General features: G+C 36.2%; 1 non-coding gene across 1 annotated transcript; it reads right to left on the bottom strand.

The window, feature by feature from the left end:
• Positions 1 to 19,128: 19,128 nt before the first annotated feature.
• LOC124987734 (small nucleolar RNA SNORA63) lies at positions 19,129 to 19,259 on the bottom strand. The gene has a single exon (XR_007109250.1). It is a non-coding gene; the product is annotated as a small nucleolar RNA SNORA63 (small nucleolar RNA).
• Between the last annotated feature and the right edge of the window lie 3,013 nt (positions 19,260 to 22,272).

Below are 22,272 nucleotides of genomic sequence, written 5' to 3'. Positions count from 1 at the left end.
GATGATGCATCTTGTAATCAGGGTAGTCTTAGGTTTGGTGAAATATGGCATAAACATTGACAAACGTCTGGCTTAGATTGATCTCCAAATCATCATACTCTCACCATCATTCTCTTTGCCAATAATTGTTAGTTTTTCATGATTTTCCACATGTTAGATGTGGAGTTCTATCTCACTGTTTTTTTTTTTTTTTTTTTCGTACCAGGGATTGAACTCAGGGGCACTTAACCACTGAGCCACATCCCCAGCCCTTTTTAATATTTTATTAGAGACTGGATCTCCCTGAGTTGCTTAGGGCCTCCCTAAGTTGCTGAGGCTTGCTTTGAACTTGCAATCCTCCAGCCTCAGCCTTCTGAGCCACTGGTATTACAGGTGTGCCCCACTGTGCCCGATCTCACTGAAGTTTTAATTGTATTTTTCTGATTACTGGTTAGGTTAAACATTGCTTCATATCTATTGACCATTTGGGGTTTCTTTCTGTGAATTGCCACTTAAAAGATAAAGTTATCTTTTTCTTATTGATTTGTAACAATGATTTCTATGTTATAGATACTAATCTTTTATATTGCATTGCAAATATTTTCTTACAGTCTGAAGTGTGTCTTTTCACTTTATAGTGTTCCCTACTGTATAGATAATTTAAATTTTAATGGAGTTGAGTTTGTAAAGTCAATCTGCTAAAAATGGTTTGTTTTCTTGTGTGTCTTATTTAAAACATTCTTTGATACTACTATAATTCTAGTAGTAGCAGCAACTATTTATTTTTTCTATTTTTTATTTTCTTTTCTATACAGTAGAGTGTATTTTGTCATATAATACATACTTGGAGTATAACTTATTCTAATTAGGATTCCATTCATGTGGTTGTACATGGTGTGGAGTTTCACAGTTGTGTATTCATATATGCACATAGGAAACTTATGTCTGATTTTCTATAGTCTTTCCTATTCCCATTCCCACTCCCTTCCCTTCATTCCCCTTTGTCTAATCTAATGAATTTCTATTCTTCTCTCTTCCCTTTATTGTGTGTTAGCATCCACGAATCAGAGAGAACATCTGTTGAAGGGCACCTAGGTTGGTTACACAGCTTAGCTATAGTGAATTGAGCTTCTATAAACATTGATGTGGCTGCATCACTGCAGTATGCTGATTTTAAGTCCTTTGGATATATACTGAGCAGTGGTGAAAGTGGGTCAAATGGTGGGTCCATTCCAAGTTTTCTGAGGAATCACCATACTGCTTTCCAGAGTGGCTGCACCAGTTTGCAGTCCCACCAGCAATGTGAGTGTCCCATTTCTCCACATTTTTTGCAAACATTTATTGTTACTTGTCTTGATAATTGTCATTCTGATTGGAGTGAAATGGAATCTCAGTGTAGTTTTAATTTGCATTTCTCTAATTGCTAAAGATGTTGAACATTTTTTTCATGTTTATTGATCATTCATATTCTTCTTCTGTGAAGTACCTGTTCAGTTCCTTTGCCTATTTATTGATTGGGTTATCATTATTATTATTTTTTGGTGTTAAGATTTTTGAGTTTAACTTTATATATATACCCTGAAGTTTAATGCTCTATCCGAGGTGCAGGTAGTAAAGATTTTCTCCCATTCTGTAGGCTCTCTCTTCCCATTCCTGATTGTTTCCTTTGCTATGAAGAAGCTTTTTAGTGTGATACCATTCCATTTATTGATCCTTGATTTTATTTCTTGTGATTTTTAGGAGTCTTGTTGAGGAAGTCGGTTCCTGAGCTGACATGATGGAGATTTGGGCCTACATCTTCTTCTAGTAGGCACAGGCTCTCTGGTCTAATGCCTAATGGTCTACTTTGAGTTGAGTTTTGTGCAGGGTGAGAGATAGGGGTAGCAGCAACTATTTCTTGATCATATTCTTCCTATGTGCCCTGCATGGTTCTAAGAATATTAGCTAACTCAGTTGTCATAACTCTATTGGAGGGCTATCACTGACCTACGCTACACCTAGGTCAGTTAGCCTGAGCTAGGTTGACTACCACACCCACCTCCAGAGATAACCATATCCTAAGCCCTGGAATCTGTGACTATGACCTCATATGAATAAAAGATGAATATTACTTTAGATGGTAAAAAATAGGCAATTACATTAAGGATCTTGAGGTGGGGACATTATCCTGGATTATCTGGGTATGCCCCCAAAGCAGTCACAGGTGTCATTTTGGGAGGCAGGCAGAGGGAGATCCTCATGCAGAGAGGAGGAGGAGGAGGCAAGGAGGCATGGAATGCAGTGACACGGTTCTAGGCTGAGGGTGTCAGCGGCCTCCAGAAGCTGGAAGAAGCCAGGAGCAGATGACCTGATCATACGATTGTGTGTGTGGCTTCCTCTTTAATGAAGCCCTTGTCTGCCCACTTTTTCTGTTGGGTTATCTGCGGGACTCTTTCCAAGCTGAAAAGCAGAGCCTCTATCCTTATGTATGCTGAATACTCTGTCATGTGTGTATAAACGTGTTTTCTGGTGTGTGAGGTGACTTTCTGTGTTGCTAATGTTGCCATTCAAACTTTTGCATTTTTATCAACTCAGAGTTATTATTTTCCCTTTGTCTGCAGCTGTGAGCTAAGATTTTCTCCATCTTCACATTTTCTTCTAAAGCTTTGACTTTTTGGAATGGCTCTTTTGTGGCGATCTGGAATCTATTTTTGAGCATAGTGTGTAGGGACAATGATTTTGTTTTTTTCCCCAACTGGAAAGTCATCTACCTCAATATAATTATTAACAGGTTTGCTTCTCTCCCACTGATTTGAAATGCTTCTATATTCGCACAGTCATTCCTGAACTCTCAATTACACTCCTCTGGTCTATTTGTTTATTCTTTTTTTTATTTTTTATTTTAGCTGTGGATAACCTTTATTTTATTTATTTATTTATATGTGGTGCTGAGAATGGAACCCAGTGCCTCACACATGCCAGGCAAGCGCTCTATCACTGAGCCACAACCCCAGCCCTATTTGTTTATTCTTTTTTTTTTTTTTTTTTTTTTGCGGTGCTGGGGATTGAACCCATGGCCTTGTGCTTGCGAGGCAAGCACTCTACCGACTGAGCCATATCCCTAGCCCCCTATTTGTTTATTCTAACACTAATACCAAACATGATTAATTCCTATGGTTAAATAATATGTTTTGTTATTTGGTAGGGCCAACTCTTCTCCCTTCTTTTTTCAAAATTGTTCTGACTACTTTTGCATATTTTCATTTTCATATGTGTTTAATCATTTTATATAATTGAAAAATCCTAACTGGTATTAGGATTGTGTTTGCATTGAAGTTACATATGATTTAAAAAAAAATGACTTGTGTCTCTAGTTAGGTCATTTAAAAATTTATTCTTTGGTTTATTTTTACATTTATACTATTTCTTTTGCATTTCTTATTAGATATAGTCTAATATCAGATATCTATGATATTTGTTATTGTCAAATTTATGTTTTTTATTGTTTCTTGATTTTGAATTATAGTAAAGTAAGTTGTCTCCTCTTTTCCCATTCATTATGTTGGATATTCCTCCATGTTTTTCCTAATATTTGTATGGTTTAATTTTTTTTTTCTTTTTACTCATAGACCTCTCATCTGTTGGAACCTATCCTGGCATTTGGTGTAAGAATTGACTCAATTTTACCTTCTTCTCTGTGACTATCTAGTATACAATCCCATTTTATCCTTATCACTTATCTCTTCCCCAGTGATTTTAGATTTTAGTATTAAATTTTCATATTTTTGATTTCTCCTCTGTTCCCCTGGTTTGCCTAACCACGCACAATACATACTGTTTTTTTTTTTTTTTTTTTAAATCATAGAGGCTTTATGATGAGTTTCCTATCTGTTAGGGCTGGGGTGTGTATGATTCATTTATTTTGGCACCCAATGGGTCCTTTCATTCTGTAGACACATATGTGTCTTCAGTTGTGGGAAAAAGTTGATTTTACTTTTCAATTATTTATTTATTTTTTATTCTTTTTACAGACTGCATTTTGATTCATTGTACACAAATGGGGTACATCTTTTCATTTCTATGGTTGTACACGATGTAGATTCATACCATTCGTGTAATTATACATGTACATAGGGTAATAATGTCTGTCTCATTCCACGATTTTTCATACCCCCCTTCCTCTCATTTTCTTCTACATAATCTAAAGTTCCCCATTCTTCTCTCACTCCTCACCCCCCACCCCCATTATATATCATCATCCACTTATCAGGAAAAACATTCGGCCTTTGGTTTTTTTCGGATTGGCTTATTTCACTTAGCATAATATTCTCCAATTCCATCCATTTATCTGCAAATGCCATAATCTTAATCTTCTTTATGGCTGAATAATAGTCCATCATGTATATATATACACCAGTTTCTTTATCCATTTGTCTGTCGAAGGGCATCTAGGTTGATTCCATAATCTCGCTACTGTGAATTGAGCTGCTAAAAACGTTGACGTGGCTGTGTTACTGTAGTATGCTAATTTTAAGTCCTTTGGGTATAAACCAAGGAGTGGGATAAGTGGGTTAAAAGGTGGGTCCATTCCGAGTTTTCTGAGGATTCTCCACACTGCTTTCCAGAGTGGCTGCGCCAATTTGCAACTCCACCAGCAATGTAAAGGTGTGCCTTTTTCCCCACATCCATGTCAACATCTATTATTGTTTGTGTTCTTGATAATAGCCATTCTAATTGTAGTAAGATGAAATCTTAGAATTGTTTTAATTTGCATTTCTCTAATTACTAGAGATGTTGAACATTTTTTCATATATTTATTAATTGCCTGTATATCTTCTGTAGAGTGTCTGCCCAGTTCCTTGGCCCATTTATTGATTGGGTTCTTTGTATTTTTGGTGTAAAGTTTTGTAAGTTCTTTATAAATTTTGGAGATTAGTGCTCTATCTGAAGTGCATGTGGAAAAGATTTTCTCCCACTCTATAAGGCTCTCTTTTCACATTATTGATTGTATTCTTTGCTGAGAAAAAGCTTTTTAGTTTGAGTTCATCTCATTTATTGATTCTTGCTTTAATTTCTTGTGCTTTGGGAGTCTTGTTAAGGAAGTCTGATCCTAAGTCAACATGATGGAGATTCAGGCCTACTTTGTCTTCTATTTAGTGCAGGGTCTCTGGTCTAATTCCTAAGTCCTTGATCCATTTTGTGCAGGGTGAGAGAGGTTTAATTTCATTTTACTGCAGATGGATTTCCAGTTTTCCCAGCACCATTTGTTGAACAGGCTGTCTTTTCTCCAATGTATGTTTTTGGCTCCTTTGTGTAGTATGAGGTAACTGTATTTATGTGGGTTTGTCTCTGTGTATTCTATTCTGTACCATTGGTCTACCTGTCTGTTTTGGTGCCAGTACCATGCCGTTTTTGTTACTATTGCTCTGTAGTATAGTTTTTTTTTTTTTTTTTTGGTAGTATAGTTTAAGTTCTGGTATTGTGATACCTCCTGCTTCACTTTTCCTGCTCAGGATTGTTTTGGTTATTTGAGGTCTCTTATTCTTCCAGATGAAGTTCATGATTACTTTCTGTATTTCTTTTTTTTCTTTTTTTTGCGGTACTGGGGATCGAACTCAGGGCCTTGTGCTTGTGAGGCAAACACTCTACCAACTGAGCTATCTCCCCAGCCCTACTTTCTGTATTTCTATGATGAATGTCGTTGGGAATTTAATTGAAATTGCATTGAATCTGTATAGTGCCTTTGGTAGCATGGCCATTTTGATAATATTAATTCTGCCTATCCAAGAACATGGAACATCTTTCCATCTTCTAAGGTTTTCTTCACCTTTCTTTAGTGTTGTGTAGTTTTCATTGTAGAGGTCTTTCATCTCTTCTGTTAGATTGATTCCCAAGTATTTAGTTTTTTTTGAGGTTATTGTGAATGGAGTGGTTTTCCTAATTTCTCTTTCAGAGGATTCATCACTTATGAATAGAAATGCATTAGATTTATGCATATTAATTTTATATCCTGCTACTTTGCTGAATTCATTTATTAGTTCTAGAAGTTTTCTAGTGGAGTTTTTTGGATCCTCTAAATATAGAATCATGTCATTGGCAAATAGTGACAGCTTTAGTTCTTCTTTTCCTATTTGTATCCCTTTAATTTCTTTGGTCTGTCTAATTGCTCTGGTAAGTGTTTCAAGAACGATGTTGAATGGAGGTGGTGAAAGAGGGCATCCCTGTCTTGTTCCAGTTTTTAGAGAGAATTCTTTCAGTTTTTCTCCATTAAGAATGATGTTGACCGTGGGCTTAGCATAAATAGCCTTTACAATGTTGAGGTATGTTCCTACTATTCCTATTTTTTCTAGTGTTTTAAGCATGAAGGGGTGCTGTATTTTATCAAATGCTTTCTCAGCATCTATTGAAATAATCATATGATTCTTAACTTTAGGTTAAGTTATCGATGTGATGAATTACATTTATTGATTTCTGGATCTTGAACCAACCTTGCATCCCTGGGATAAACCCCACCTGATCATGGTGCACTATCTTTTAAATATATTTTTGTATGTGATTTGCCAGTATTTTGTTAAGGATTTTTGCATCTATCAGGGATATTGGTCTTAAGTTTTCTTTCCTTGATGAGTCTTTGTGTGGTTTTGGTATCAGAGTGATACTAGCCTCATAGAATGAGTTTGGAAGGGTTCCCTCCTTTTCTATTTCCTGGTATTAATTCTTCTTTAAAGGTCTTGGAGAATTCGGCTGAGAATCCATCTGATCCTGGGCTTTGCTTGGTTGGTAGGTTTTTGATGGCTTCTTCTATTTCGGTGCTTGAAATTGATCTGTTTAAATTGTGTACATCTTCCTGATTCAGTTTGGGAGGTTCATTTGTCTCTAAAAATTTGTCAGTGTCTTAAATATTTTCTATTTTGTTGGAATATAGATTTTCAAAGTAGCTTCTAGTTATGTTATGTATTTCAATGGTATCTGTTGTGATCTTTCTTTTTTCATCACAAATTCTAATAATTTGAATTTTCTTTCTCCTTCTCTTTGTTAGTGTGACTAAGGATTTATCAATTTTGTTAACTTTTTCAAAGAACCAACTTTTTCTTTTGTCAATTTTTTGAATTGTTTCTCTTGTTTCAATTTCATTGATTTCAACTATGATTTTAATTAATTTTTTTTTGTCTTCCACTATTTTTGGTGTTGATCTGTTCTTCTTTTTCTAGGGCTTTGAGATGTAATGTTAGGTCATTTAGTTGTTGACTTTTTACTTTTTTGATGTATGAGCTCAATGCAATGAACTTTCCTCTTAGTACTGCTTTCAAAGTGTCCCACAGATTTTGATATGTTGATTCATTGTTCTCATTTACCTCTAAGAATTTTTTTATTTCTTCCCTAACGTCTTCTGTTATCATTGCATTATTCAATAGCATATTATTTAGTCTCCATGTGTAGTAGTAGTTTTTGTTTGTTATTTTATCATTCATTTCTAATTGCATTCCATTATGGTCTGATAGGATGCAAGATAGTATCTCTATTTTTTTGTATTTCCTAATGGCTTCTTTGTGGCATAGCATATGGTCTATTTTGGAGAAGATCCATGAACTGCTGAGAAGAAAGTATATTTGCTCGATGATGGATGAAATACTCTGTAAATGTCCATTAAGTCTATGTCATTGATTGTATCATTTAGTTCTATAGTTTCTTTGTTCAGTTTTTGTTTGGAGGATCTATCCAGTGGTGAAAGTGGTGTGTTAAAGTCCCCCACTATTATTGTGTTTTGGTCTATTTAATTCTTAAAATTGAGAAGGATTTGTTTGATGTACATAGAAGCTCCATTATTTGGGGCATAAATATTTAAAACTGTTATGTCTTGCTGATTTATGCTTCCCTTAAGCAGTATGAAATGTCCTTCTTTATTCCTTCTGACTAACTTAGGTTTGAAGTCCACTTTATCTGATATGAGGATGGAGACCCCTGCTTTTTTACTGGGTCCATGTGCATGGTATGTTTTTCCCCATCCTTTCACCTTTAGTCTGTGGATGTCTTTTTCTGTGAGATGAGTCTCTTGAAGGCAGCATATTATTGGGTCTTTCTTTTTAATACAATCTGTCAGTCCATGTCTTTTTATTATTGAGTTTAGGCCATTAACATTCAGGGTTATTATTGTGATATGATTTGTATTCCTGGTCATTTTGGCTTATTTTTGTTTTTTAACTTGGTTTCTGCTTTGATTGGCTTTTCCTTTAGGGTAGTTCCTCCCTTTGCTGATTTGTATTGTTGTTTTTCACTTCTTCCTCACAAAATACTTTGCTGAGAATGTTCCGTAGTGCAGGCTTTCTATTTATAAATTCTCTTAACTTTTGTTTATCATGGAACTATCAAATCTGAAGGTTAGTTTTGCTGGGTATAGGATTCTTGGTTGGCATCCATGTTCTTTCAAAACTTGAAATATATTGTTCCAGGTCCTTTTGCTTTTAGGGTCTGGGCTGAGAAGTCTGCTGATATTGGTATTGGTTTCTCCTTATAAGTAATCTGATGCTTTTCTCTTGCAGACTTTAAAATCTTATCTTTATTTTTTATGTGAGGTATTTTCATTATAATGTGCCTTGGTGTGAATCTGTTGTAATTTTGTGCCTCTGGTGTTCTGTAAGCCTCTTGTATTTGATTTTCCATTTCTTTTTTCAGGTTTGGGAAATTTTCTGATATTATTTCATTGAACAGGATGTTCATTTCTTTGGTTTGTATCTCTATGCTTTCCTCAATTCCAATAATTCTTAAATTTTTTGTTCTTTTCATGATATCCCATAATTCTTGGAGTTTCTGTTCATGATTTCTTTTTTTCTTTTTTTTTTTTTTTGTGGTGCTGGGGATTGAACTCAGGACCTTGTACTTGCAAGGCAAGCACTCTACCAACTGAGCTATCTCCCCAGCCCTGTTCATGATTTCTTAACATCTTTTCAGTTTGTTCAACTTTATTTTCAAGATTAAATATTTTGTCTTCATTGTCTGAGATTCTGTCTTCCACGAGATTTATTCTGTTGGTGAAGCTTTCTATTGAGTTTTTAATTTGGTTTATTGTTTCTTTCATTTCAAGTATTTGTTTTTTTTTTTTTTTTTAGAATCTCTATTTCTTTATTGAAGTGTTCTTTTGCTTCCTGTATTTGCTGTTTTAAATGTTTATTGGAGTGATCCTGCATTGCCTGCATTTGCTCTCTTATCTCATCTTTTGCTTCATGGATCATTTTAATTATGCAGATTCTAAACTCTTTTTCTGTCATTTCTACTGCCTGCTGTCATTGAATTCTATCAAAATAGCATCTTGGTTTGTTAGGGACACTTTCTTCCCCTGTTTTTTCATATTGTTTCTGTATATTCCCTTCTAGCAGTGAAGATCTGAGGTACTGAAGTTTCCCCCCCCTCCCCCCCGAAGGCTTCTTGTGACCCTGCAGTTTTCCACTACCTCTCTTTGAAGGGGAGATCAACATTAGCAGCACCCAATACAAAGAAAATACAGCCCTATAAAGACTTTAACATTATTGTAATAAACAGGATGAGTTTGATCATTATTTACCATATTTCTAGTGGCGAATGAAGAGGATGGGGAAGGTTGTAGGATGTGAGTAAATAGATACCTGTCAAAGGGCCTCCAGTCTCTGTAGGTGTCTCAGGAAGGGAGTCGCCCTTCCAATGATGGTGGCCACACCCTCAGAAATAATTCAAAATGCCTGCACCAGCCTCCAAAGAAACTGGGGAGCCTCAGTGAGGGCATGCCAAGTCAGCGCGGGCTGGGCGGGTGGGCAGGTGCAGTGTCTGGTGTCCGCCTGCCAGAAGTCTATTTTTCTTCCCTCAACTTTTCTTCACTAATTTTCTTCTGTGGTCTCTAGCTTTCTGACTTGGCAATCTGTTTTGGAAGGGTCTGGGCCTCCAATTCTTATTCTTATTCCTCTTCCTCCACCTCCTGCATTGGGAATTAAACCAAGGGGTACTCTTCCACTAAAGCTACATCCCCAGCCCTTTTTATATTTTATTTTGAGACAGGGTCTCACTAAGTTGCTGAGACTGGCCTCAAACTTGCTATCCTCCTGCCTCAGCCTCTCAAGTGGCTGGGATTACAGGTGTGTGCCACTGTGCCCAGTCAATTTATTTTTTAGATGTGTTGATTCTGCAACTCAGCCCTTAATGAATCTTCTTAATATGAACAGTTCAATTTTTATTAAAACTGGTTCTTTTTCATAACCTTCTCTTTTTATTTAGTGGATATATTATCCTATATTTTTCTAAGGATATAAATATTTTTATGATAAGAAGATCCTATTCTAATTCTTCTATTGCTTCCCTCCAAATTAGCACTCCTAGTTGCTAATTTATTCTATATCATAGTGTTGATATTCCTCAGATGCATCATTCTGCACTTATTTTGGGCTGAGCATCCTTCAGCATCTGTCTGTGGCCTGTTTGCATGGTGGACTTGGTGGAGTGAGAGGCAACCACCATTGCTGCTGGACCTGACAAGAACGTGATGGACGGATCTGGGCTTGAGGGAGTCTTCTTCCCTTTCCACTAGCCACCTATCCGGACACCATCTTGTCTTTCTTCCCTAAGCATCCACATTCACTGTCCTTCTCTGGAGGCAGGTATCCTTCATGTTGCTACTTGGCTTGCTAAGGGTGGGAAGGGAATGTGTAGGGTGACATCTGCTCCTGGTACACTGCCCTGTTTGTCACCACAGGCCCGTGTCTGCTCTGGCTTTCTGCCACGAGACATCTTTGGTTTTCCCTCCTTTCCATCTTTCCACCTGAGGTTGTTCATTTTAAAGTTGATGGATACTTGAGTTTATTTATTTTAAAATTGATGTTTTATATTTTGTATATTTTGGTGTTTTGAAGAGCATATACATGGTGGAGTGGTTAAATCTAGCTAATTAAAAAATGCTTTACCTACTGAATTATTTTTTATCTTGGTCAATGGTATCTGTCTGCAACACTTCCTGTGTGTGTGTGTGTGTGTGTGTGTGTGTGTCTTCCAGGAATTCCTCTTGTCTTGGGTCAGAGTTTCACATCTTGTGTTTGAGCACAAGTATGTATTTATTATTCAAATTTGTGTCAATTTGTAAATGGGTTTGCTGTAGAAGGGAAAGGTGGTGGTCTTGCTTCATTTCATCACCCTGAAACTGCAACTTCATTTTTTCCCTTTTTCTTTCTTTTCCGTAATTTCAAAAGGAACTATTTTTTGGGTTTCACGGTAACTGTTCCCTACTTTCTTTCTTTTTTTTTTTTTTTTTTTTTTTGGTGGTGCCAGGGATTGAACCCGGAGCCTTGTGCATGCTAGGCAAGCACTCAACTAACTGAGCTACATTCCCAGCCCTTCTACTTTTTAAAATGGTATTAAAATACATATCAAATTTACCATTGTCATAGTTTTTAAACGTAAGCTTCAATGGGATTAAACACATCTGTAATGTTGTGTGATTATCACCACCATCCATCTCCAGAACTCTTTTCACCTTGTAAAACAGAGACTCTGAGCACATGAAACAACAATTCCTTATTTCCCTCCCACCCCAGTCCCTAGAAAACACCATTCTACTGTTGCTGTGATTTTTGACCTAAGTACTTTATGTAAATGAAATCATACTGTATTTGTCCTTCTGTGTCTGGCTTATTTAGTTAAGCATAAAGTCCTTGAGGTTTAGCCAAGTTGTAGCATGTGTCAGATTTACCTTCCTTTTTATGGTTAAATAATATTCTACTGTATGTATATATCACAATTTGTTTATCCATTCATCCATTGGGTCATTTCACATTTAAGCCATTGTGAACAATGCTGCTATGAACACGGGTATACAAATATCTCTTCTAGATCGTGTTTTGAGTTCTTTTATATATATATACCCAGAACTGGAATTGCTGGATCACATAGTAATTTAATTTCAAAATATGTCAGGAACTACCATGCTCTTTTTTATAGCAGTCATCCCATTTTACACCCTTCCTAGTAGTGCACCAGGTTCTAACTTCTCCACATCCTTGCCAACCTTTGCTTTTTGTTTAGTTATCCTAGTGAGCGTGACATCGTGTCTCATCTCTTTGCAGTTTTGATTTGCATTTCTCTAATGATTAGTGATACTAAGCATCTTTTCATCTGCTCATTGGCCATCTGTATATCTTCTTTGAAGGAATGTCTATCAAACCCTTTTCCTATTTTTGAACTTTTTTGTTGTTACTGAGTTTTAGGAATCCTCTAAATAGTCTGAATATTGACCCCTTCTCAAGTGTGAATTGAAAATATTTTCTCTCATTCTGTGAGTTACCTGTTTACTTTGTTATATATTTTCTTTTGTCACCTCCTGTGCCTCTGGCATTCTATTCAAGAAGTCATTGATAAGTTTAATGCTGTAAAAGTTTTAGCTCTATGTTTCCTTCTAAGGGTTTGTAGTTGCAGGTCTTATACTTAGGTCTTTGACCTATTTTTGGTTAACTTTTTATGTGATAGGTTCAACTTCACCCTTTGCAAGTGATAACAGTGTTCCTAGCACCATTTTTTGATAAGACTGTTTCCTGTTGAAGAGCCCTTTCCAAATTCTTTGGCCAAATATGCAAGCATTTATTTCTGGTCTTTTGATTCTATTTCACTGGTCTATGTGCCTGTCCTTATTCCAGCATCGCACTGTTTTGATTACTATAGTTTTGCAGTAAAGTTTGAAATCAGGAAGTGTAATCCTCCAGCTTTAAGATTGTTTTGGCTATATGAAGTCCCATGAATTTTAGGATAGGCTTTTCTATTTCTGCAAGAAAGTCACTGGGAATTTAATTCCATCCTCTAGTATTGCATTAATGGCTTTGGGTAGCATTGGAATCTTAATAATATTAAGTCTTCCAATCTATGAATGTGTAATGTGTTTATATTTATTCAGGTCTTCTTTAATTTCTTTCAGCAGTGTTTTGTAGTCTTCTTTGTGTAAGTCTTTTACCTCCTAAGTATTTTATTCTTTTAAATGCTATTGTAAATGGAATTGTTTTTGTAATTTCCTGTTCAGATGGTTCATTGCTAGCGCATAGAAATGCAACCGATTTTTGTTGAACTTTGTATCCTTCTCCTTTGCTGACTCGTTTATTCTAACAGAGTTTTTGTGAAATCTTTAGGGTTTTCTTCAATTGTATAATCTGTGAACAAGAGGTAATTTTACTTCTTCCTTCCCAACTTGGATGCTCAAAATGAATTTTTTTGTTTATTAAGAAAATATTAGAAGATTATACTCTTCAGGCAGAGCCATGGTTACATTCAAGGATGGATTATTATAATTTATGGTACATACTTGTTTACACTTTAATCATAAGAATAGCAATGAGTTAATTGATTAAAATGGGAAATGTAGTAAAGTAGTGAGGTTGAATTCTCTCAAGGTTCTTAAATTATGTGCAGTGTGGGTCTAACTTAAAAATTGTGTTCATGATGAAGAAAAGTAGAGAAGTGTATAGCAAACACTTCTGCTCTATCAAATGTCAATGCCATGTTTATTTAGATTAGTTTTTTTTTTTTTTTTTTGGTAAGGGATTGAACCTGGGGGGCTTAACCACTGAGCTACATCCACAGCACTTTTTGGGTATTTTATTTGGAGACAGGGTCTTGCTGAGTTGCTTAGGGTCTTGCAAAGTTGCTATGAAGTGGGACAGAAGAGGCTGGACACCTGAGGAATTTTCAGGAAGCAGGTTTATTGGCTGCAGTCAGCTGGTCCAGAGTGTGGCTTGTGCCAGAAACATTCTCTGGACCGAGGTTTTGGAAATGTTTTTGAACTTTATACCCAGTGGGAGGAGGGGAACTTGGAGGGTCACATGACAAGTGCTTTTCATTCCATCCTCTAGAGCAGACACAGGTTTCACAAGTTTTTTTTTTTTAAATTCATTTTTATTGTAAACAAATGGGATACGTCTTGTTTCTCTGTACATGAAGTAGAGGCATACCCTTTGTGTAATCATACATTTACCTAGGGTAATAGTTTTTGATTCATTCTGTTATTTTTTTTTCTCCCCCCCACCCCAGGTTTCACAAGTTTTTCCCAAGAAAACAGAGATAATGTCTTTTGTACAACAAGCTTGCAGACTCTAGTCCATCACCCCTTTTATGTGCAAAGCTGGCATTTACAAGAAAGAGGAAGCTTCAAACCACAGGACAGCCTGCTCATCTGATGAGAGGAGAAGCTTCATTATGGCAAGGGTCTTCTGGGTGGGGATCTCTGGCCTGCTTCTGCTGAGTCTGCCTTTGAACCCAAGAGCCTCCTGCCTCAGCCTCCGGAGCTGCTGGGATTAGAGGGGCTTGCCACTGCACCTGGCTAGATTAATTTTTACTTTAGTTTATTTATTTAAATAAATGTTTATTTTGGATTGATTTTATTTAGATTAAAAGGTAATAGAAAAGATATTACAAATACAGTCACGTCCCCTTGAACTTTTCCTGGTGTCTTCACTCCTATTGCATGAATATAGATTTTTTTTGTGGTTGTTACGATATAGCCTTTTGTACTGTTATTATGTATGAATAGAGCAATGACAATGTATAGTGAAATATTTTGCATGTTTTAAAAACTTTATATAAATAGAAAATCTTTATGTAATTTGCTTTTTTGACTCAACGTTATGCTTTTGAAATTTATCCACGTTAACATGTGTTAACTCCTATTCATTCAACATTCGACTTTGTATGTATACAATTTGTCTATTCTTTTTCTGAAGATAATTTTGGTGGTTTCCAATTTTTCTTTATTACAAACAGTGGTACAGTGAACATTCTTTAAGTGTTTCTCTGTGCATATGTACTAGAGTTTCTTTAGGGTATAAGTTTAGAAATGTAACGGCTGGATTGCAGGGTATGCACATCCTTAACTTAATTAGATTTTTGCCAAATTGCTCTCCAAAGTGGTGGTCCAATTTGCACTTCCACTAGAAGTACATAAGACACCCTATTTCCTCAGGAGCTCATCAGCACTGGGTGTTATCGGACTTGTTAATTACTGCTTCTTTTATGAGGGTGAAATTGTATTGCCATGTAAATTTAAATAGCATTTTCGTGATTATTAATGAGATTGAGTCACCTTTCATTGGATTATTGGCCATCAAGTTTCACTTGCATGTTCACATCTCTGCACACTTTTTATTGGATTCTCTTTTCTTATTAGGAATTTCTTGTGTTACCTGGATACTAACAGTTGGTTTCTTATATGACTGTAAATATCTTGCCTCAGATTGTGTCTTGTCTTTTCACTTTGATTATGGTATCTCTTGAAGAATAGACATTTGAAAAATTATTTGTAAAACAGGTAGTCACAATGTTAACACTATCGTGAGCATAAATGAAGCCATTTTCCAATTGTCCAGTTCTCTGCACTGTTGCTCATATCTGAGACATCCTTCCCAAATTTCTTTATACACATACAAGCAAGCTCTCCCCCTGCCTATAAAAATGCAGTCAGGGGCTGGGGTTGTGGCTCAGTGGTAGAGCACTCGTCTGGTATGTGTGGGGCACTGGGTTCGATTCTCAGCACCACATAAAAAAAAATAAATATAAAAAATGTAGTCAGATTTATCTTTTTTCTTTATGGTTTGTCTTTTTAGTTAGTTGTTTAAGCAATTTTTCTAATTTTGCATTTCAAAGATATTTTGTTTTCTTCTCAAAATTTTTCCTCTAACTTTATCTTATTATGGGGTAGTTAATTGGTTTTAGTCATTGATTTGACATATATTTTCTGATTTTTCTTAAACGCTGCATCTTGTGGTTTATATGTAGCTCCTATTTGTTTCTGGGCTTCCTTAGTTCTTCTCAGTTCCCTCAGTCTATTATTTATTTAAATATTTTTTTGTTTTATTATTTTATTTTTTAAATTTTATTTGTTCTTTTTAGATATACATATCAGTAGAGTATATTTTGACATATACGTACATGTAGTCTTCTAATTAGGATCCCATTCTTGTGGTTGTACATGATGTGGAGTTTCACTGGTTGTATATTCATATATGAACATAGGGAAGTTATGTTTGACTCATTCTACTGTCTTTCCTATTCTCATCCCTCTCCTTTCCCTTCACCCTTTGTCTAATCTAATGAACTTCTATTCTTCCCTCCCCACCTTATTGAGAGTTAGCATCTGCATAGCAGAACATTCAGCTTTTGTTTTTTGGGATTATCTTATTTCATTTAGCATGACAGTCTCTAGTTCCATCTGTTTACTGGCAAATGCCATTCTTTCATTCTTCTTTATGACTGAGTAATATTCCTTTGTGTGTATAAACCACATTTTCTTTATTCATCTGTTGAAGGGCACTTAAGTTGGTTCCATAGCTCAGTTATTGTGAGTTGAGCTGCTATAAACATGATGTCACTATGTCACTATAATATGCTGATTTGAAGTCCTCCTTCTCAGTCTATTTAGATGTCCCTGTAGTCACACAAGTGTCTTCATTGCTATAGCTTTATAAGAGATCTTATCAGGTAAGGTGACTTCTGCCGCTCAATTGTCTTGGTTATTGTTGGCCTTATTGATATTTGATTGGATTTGACTGGAATGCATGAAACTTACAGGTTAATTTGTAAGGAGAACTTCTATCTTTAGGATATTGGGCCTTCCTCGTCATGATGATAAAATGTGCCACCATCATGTACCATCTTATGTCATTTATAAACACAATTTCCTCCATAAAGCACTTGAATATCTTTTGGGTACATTTATTTTTTGAGATGTTTTATTTTTTATGTTATTAATAATTTTGTATTGCTTTAAAACTCCATTTTCAGATTATTTGTTGTTTTATGTAAGTTCACAGCTGAACTTTCTGTTTCTATTGGCAAAGCTGCCAAATCTCTTGTTACTTCTTAGTGGTGTGTTTTTAAAAACCCTTGGATTTTTTCACTTATTTACATCTACTGCAGAGAATGAAATTTTTGTTCTTTCCTTTTAATTTTTTACACCTGCCATCTGTCTGTCTACCCATCTTACTGTACTTGCTAGGACCTTCAGCACCATACCAAAAGGAAAGGAGATGGTGAAAGAACTTTGATTTGTTGTTAACTTTAAAAGAAAATGGGTTTAACATTGCATCTTAAATACGATGTGTCCTTTAGTTACCTTTCCTAGTTAAGGTAATAGTAGCTGCTATAAAGGACTCAAAAATCTTAGTGTCTGTAATAAAAGTAAGTTTATTTCTTGCTCACTGAAGTTTCAAAACATGCATCCCCAATGGGTGACCAGTTCTGTAAAAGACCCGCAGGGGACCCAGGTTCTTTCCAACCCCTAGGGCACCATCCGGGCACTTGTGGTAGCAGAGTCTCATGGGTCACGCTTGAGGTACCGCACACCACTGGCCTACTTTCCAGTGTCCAGAACTCAGTTGCAGGGCCACACAGAACTGTGAAGGGGTCTGGGCGCTGTCCTCTTCCTGCGTGCGCAGAAGGAAGGGGCAAGGATGCTTGTGAACAGCTGGGCAGATTTTACCACAGTCCACCTTTCCATTCACCGAGTACCTCGCTCTGTGCCACACAAACCTACCACATACCCTCTCCCCGAGCAACACAAGCCCAGCTCACATCTAGTTGCTATTTCCAGCACAAATCCCAGGAGATCTCCAGGTGACGTGTAGGCCTCTTCTTTATGTTCTGATGTAGGGATATGTCCTCTGGTGATCTATGAACTCAAATCCAAGTCCCAGCCCTCTCCGACCCCAGCCAGTGACAGGGGTGGGGCAAGTGTGTAATAAAACACAATAGGAATTTTTGTTCAGGAAAGGAAAGGAGAGGTCATGCACAGCAGTCCCTGGTCACCAGTCATGATTAAGGGCTGTGAGATCCCTCTGCCATGGGTTTCCAGTGCCAGGAATCTCACCCAAAGATCACTGCTAGAGAGAATTCCCACATCTGATTTATTTCCTGAGGAAAATCCCTTCTAGGGGTTGGGGATGTGGTTCAGTGGTACATCTCTTACCTACCACGGGTGAGGGCCTAGGTTCAATCCCCAGTACTGCTCCCCCTCCCCAAATTCCCTTCTATTCCCAATTAAGAATGTTTAAAAAATGATGAATGAGAAATTTTGTCAAGTGCCTTTTCTCTTTCTGTTGGTGTGACCATAGATGATTCTTCTAGAATGTGTTAATGTAGTAAGTTATATTAATAGATCTCTAAGGTTGAGCTGTACTGGTATACTGTGATATGCTCTGTTTGGCCATGAGGTATTATTGTCTAAAATCTGATTTGTGAGAATTTTGTTTCTAATTTTCCTATTGTTCATAAGTGAGATGAGCCCATAATTTCCATCTCTTTTACTGTTATCCTCTGGCATTTGTTTCAGAGTTTACTGGCATCATAAAAGGAATTGAGGAGCTTTCCCTTCTTTTCTATTTTCTGAAACATTCTGTGTAAGATAGAATTGCCTCTTAAACTGTCTGGGCCTAGTATCTTTGTTTTTGTTTTTGTGTGTAGATTAACTATTGATTCACTTTCTTTTATAGGCTTATTTGGGCTTTCCATTTCTTTTTGAGTTTGTTTTGGCAAAACATTCTTTTCCCCTAGGAAATGGTCCATTTAATTTAAGTTTTCATATGAATTGCGTGAAGTTGTTCACAGTAATTTTTTTTCCCCAAATCTCAGCTAAATCTGTGATAATAATGTCTTCTAAATTTTTTTTTTAACTTACTCATTCAGTACACTTTTCTTTGGTATAAAATAATGTTTCATTGTGACATTTTCATACATGCATGTAAAGTGCTTTGATCACCTCCAGCTTCCCTGTGACCCTCTCTTACTCCTCCCTCTCCCTCTTCCTTGTCCTGCCCCTCTCCCTTTCCCTTCTACTTCCTTGTCATCTTTTTTTTTTTCTCCTTTAGATTCACATAGGAGAGAAAACATGCAATACTTTAGTTTTTCAGAATCTCGCTTATTTCACTTAACATGATGATCTCCAGTGCCATCCAGTTCTTTGTGACCAATAATACTCTTATGTATATAAACCACATTTTAAAATTCATCCATCCACTGATGGGCATTCAGGCCGATTCTGTAACTTGGCCGTTGTAAACAGTGCTGGGATAGGGTATACAGTCATCTCTAGGGTGTGTTCACTTTGATCCCTTTGGGGCTATACCCAGGATTGGGATAGCTGGATCAAATGATAGTTCTACTTTTAGTGTTCTTTTCCCCAGCATGTATGAGAACATGCACCCCTGGCCACTACAGGGGCAGAGCCAACAGGTATAGGTAAGAAACAGCTTGATTTGAACAGGGGGAATTACAACACAGCATTTAACAGCTTTATTGTGTTCTGAGTCCTGCTTTCTATTTTTAGCTTTTAAAGGAAACTCCCCACTGTTTTCCATAGTGGTTGTACTAGTTTACATTCCCACCAACAGTGCATAGGGCTCCTTTTTCTCTATATTTTCACCAGTTTTTGTTATTTTTTGTTATTTTGATTGTAGCCATTGTGACTGTGGTGAGACAGAAGAGGCTTCAATCAGAAGGGATTGCTAGGGAAAATCCAAATCATATCCGAACCATAGACATCTCTAATAGATATCAAATAATATGCTTATGATATATCTCTATGTAGCAAACAACATACAGATAAATCTCCAATAATTTCATGGAAAATATTTTCTATTATGGTTTCTTTGACTTCTGAATTATTCATAACTGCACAATTGATTCTCCGAAAGTGTGGAAATTCTTCACTTACTTTTTTGTCCTTATTTCTTTATTATTGCATAGTGGTCAGATAATATGCTCTGTGGTACTGATTTATGGTATTTGTGGAAATTATTTTTTATGGTGTTATACCTAGTGTATGGTTAGTATGTGAGCTCAAAAAAAAATTGTGTTTTCTCTAATTTCTATGTGCAGGGTTCTATATACACTATGGATCAAGCTTATTTATTTATTTGGTTTAAGCTTTTTTAATGTGTGACTTAAAACTTCTATATCCTTAGTAATTTTTATTTGCTGAATTATTGAAAGAGCCATGTTAACTGCCATCATGGTAGATTTTTCAGTCCTCCTTTTAATACTGTCAGTTATTTTCTATACCTTTTGAAGCTGTGTTTACAGAATTTGTTTAATCTGCCTGGTGAATGGACACTTTTATCATGTAGTAACTCTCTTTATTCCTGCTATTTGCCTTAAAGTCTACTGTCAGCACAACATTTTTAAAAGTAAAAGTTAGTATTTGACTTGTACATTTTTAAGTGTACAATTTACTGATTATAGTTTTTTCACACAATTATGCAATACCGCTGTGTTTTTTTCCAGAAGACTTTTTTTTCCTATCCCTAAAGAACTGCTGCCCATTAGCTGTTAATCTCCATTTTCCTGTCCCCCCCGCCCCCAGTTCCTGGGGGAAAGAACTATGGTAAATGAATCTGCTTTAGATTTCTGTGGGTTTGCTTATTCCGGGTATTTCATATAGATGGACTCTACAACATGTGGCCTTTTGTGTCTGGCTTCTTTCATACAGCATAATGTTTTCAAGGTTCGCCCGGGTTGCAGCATGAATTGCTACTTCATTCCTTACTGCGACTGAATAACCTTGCATTGTGTGGATGCACCCTGCGGTGCTTGCCCCTTTATCAACTGATGGACATTGGGTTTTCTTATGCATTATTTTTATCTTTTTGTATGCTTGTATCTTACAAATTTCTCTTATAAACAGCATTCTGTGAAATTATATTTTAAAATTCAGTACAGCAATCTCTGTCTTTTAATTGGTACTGTCTCCTGTTGTGAGCACTGTCTTTGGGATGAATGGCTAGCATCTTATTTTGTCTTTTCTATTTAGCAGATCTTTCCTTTGCTACTTGTGTTTCCTCCTTTCTTGTCTTCTATTGGATTCACATAGACAGTTGTTTATTTTGAGTATATTAATTCCTTGTCACTCCATTTATTAACTTGGAAATCTTACATTCAATTTCAAAGTCTAAAAATCTTTCAACATAGGGGCTTTCAAATGGTAACTTTGAGTGCTACCCTCTCATCTTATGTTTAATTATTGTCTGGCAGTTTAATTCCACTTTTATGTCTCCAAGTTAGTAATTACTCTTTATAATTATATAGAGATACAGATTTATTTATGTTTCTTGCCTATTGTTGCTTCTTGTATTCCCTTCTTTTCTTCTAATTTCAGTCTTCTGGAAGTACATACTCGAGGGATATTCTGGTGATAATTCCAGGTTGCCTCTTACTTTCTCTAAGCATGGTAAAGAGATTATTCCATTGTTGTCTGTATTTTCCTGTTGCTTGAGAAGTCTGTCCATTGGATGACTGCTCCTTTTACGAGTAAACCATCTCTCCTCTCGGGTTACTTTTTTGATCTTCTCTTTGATGATCTGAAATTTTACTACAACTGTGGATTTATTTTAATTCATCCTGCTCAGGACTCATTCTTTGAATCTGTTGACTCTTGTATTTCATCATTTTGCAGTCATCATTGCTGAGTATCACCTTTGTCCAAACCCACAGTTCTTCATTTGGAACTCCTATGTGTGTCGATTTTTTCATTTTCTCTTGCATCATTTTAGATCTATTTGATATTTTCTAGTTTTTTAATCTCTTTGTACCATATTCTGAACAATGGCATTGCTCTAGTTCTCAATTCTTTTTAAAAAAATTGTTCTTTTTCAATATACATGACTGTAGAGTGGATTTTGACATATTATGTATACATGGAGTATAACTTATTCTAATTAGGATCCCATTCTTGTGGTTGCACATGATGTGTAGTTACACTGGTTGTTATTCATATATGAACATAGGAAAGTTACATATGACTCATTCTACTGTCTTTCCTATTTCTGTCTTCCCTCCCTTCCCTTCATTCCCCTTTGTCTAATCTGATGAACTTCTATTCTTCCCTCCCCTCCCTTATAGTGTGTTAGCATTCACGTACCAGAGAGAATATTTGGCCTTTGGCTTTTCTGGGATAGGCTTATTTCACTTAGCACGATAGTCTATAGTTCTATCCATTTACCATTAGAAGTCATAATTTCATTTTTCCTGTGGCTGAGAAATATTCCATTGTGTATATGTACCACATTTTCCTTATTCATCTGTTGAAGGGCACCTAGGTTGGTTCCATAGCTTAGCTACTGTGAATTGTTTAGCTCTCGGTTCTAATTTGCTATTCAAGGTATTTGTTGAACTTTTCCATTTTAATTTCTATAGTTTTCGTTTATAGAAGTTCCACTGGTTCTTTTTCATTTCTGTTCTTTTTTCACAGCCTGTTGTTTTTTTCCCTCTTGTGCTTTTCAGTTACTTCTCTGAATAATTTTTAATGCTTTAAAAAGCATAGCAAACTATTTC

The sequence above is a fragment of the Sciurus carolinensis genome, chromosome 6, assembly GCF_902686445.1.
Source record: "Sciurus carolinensis chromosome 6, mSciCar1.2, whole genome shotgun sequence".
NCBI lineage: Eukaryota > Metazoa > Chordata > Mammalia > Rodentia > Sciuridae > Sciurus > Sciurus carolinensis.
This window is presented reverse-complemented; position numbering and strand designations above follow the sequence as displayed.